Raw genomic sequence first — 1,267 nt, forward strand, 5'->3', positions numbered from 1 at the left:
ACACGCAGACGAAGACACGCACGCACGCACGCACACACACACGCACAGAGTACTGTGAGACTGAGCACTACAGCAGATCTCCAACAGATACAATACTGTTCAAAAGTTTGGGATAAGTAAAATTTTTAATGGAGTCTCTTTTGCTCATCAAGGCTGCATTTATTTGAACAAGAATACAGAAAAAAACAGTAATATTGTGAAATATTATTGCAATTTCTAATATTGGTTTCCTATTTTAATATACTTTAAAATGTAATTTATTCCTGTGATGAAGCGCTGAATTTTTTGCATCATTACTCCAGTCTTCAGTGTCACATGATGCTTCAGAAATCACTCTAATATGCTGATTTATTATCAGTGTTGAAACTGTTGTGCTGCTGAATATTATTTTGGAACCTGTGTTGCTTTTATCTTTGATTCTTTGATGAATAAAAAGTTAAAAAATACAGCATTTATTCAAAATATAAATATTTTCTAACAGTTTTACTATCACCTTTTATCCATTTAACACATCCTTGCTGAATAAAACTATTAATTTCTTAAAAAAAAAAAAGGAAAGAAAAAATTTACTGACCCCAAACTTTTGAATAGTAGTGTATGTTGTGACACAAAATTTCTATTTTAAATAAACACTGTTCTTTTAAACTTTTTATTTATCAAAGAATCCTGAAAAAAGTATCACAGGTCCCAAAAAATATTAAGCAGCGCAACGTTTTCAACATTGAGTATAAATCAGTATATTAGAATGATTTCTGAAGGATCATGTGACACTGAAGACTGGAGTAATGCTGGAGAATGCCTTGCTTCACAGGAATAAATTATATTTTAAAGTATATTAAAATAGAAAATTTTAGAAAATTTTTTATTTCAATATTTCTGTATTTTGGATTAAATAAATGCAGCCTTGATGAGCAGAAGAGACTTATTTAAAGGTGCCATAGAATGCATTGATACAATATTTTAAATTGTTCTCTGATGTCCCCAGAGTGTGTATGTGTATGGTGGCCGTGTTACTGACCACACATTGCTTCCAAATGCAATTTTTAACTATCACATTCCCTATTTACGATCATTCTGGTAGCGCGTGAAGGCAGCATTAGTGAAAACAGGCAGAGACAATGATAGCTTTAGCAACATTAGCCTTACAGAGAGCCAAGAAGCTTTGGAAAACAAAATATGACGCGTGATGCTTACTTTGTCTGGAGTCTGGACGTTTGCGCACGAAGCATTGGTATCGATCCCTCTTTCAGAAGCAATCTTTGCACAA

At 32.9% G+C, this 1,267-nt stretch overlaps 1 protein-coding gene across 4 annotated transcripts in view; it reads right to left on the reverse strand.

Moving 5' to 3' along the window:
- LOC107715875 (talin-1-like) overlaps positions 1–1,267 on the reverse strand; it is a 109,819-nt gene that overhangs the window by 22,316 nt on the left and 86,236 nt on the right. The gene's annotated exons all lie outside the window — the stretch shown is intronic.

This window comes from Sinocyclocheilus rhinocerous, unplaced genomic scaffold (assembly GCF_001515625.1).
Source record: "Sinocyclocheilus rhinocerous isolate Xijiao unplaced genomic scaffold, SAMN03320098_v1.1 scaffold178, whole genome shotgun sequence".
In the NCBI taxonomy this organism is placed as follows: domain Eukaryota; kingdom Metazoa; phylum Chordata; class Actinopteri; order Cypriniformes; family Cyprinidae; genus Sinocyclocheilus; species Sinocyclocheilus rhinocerous.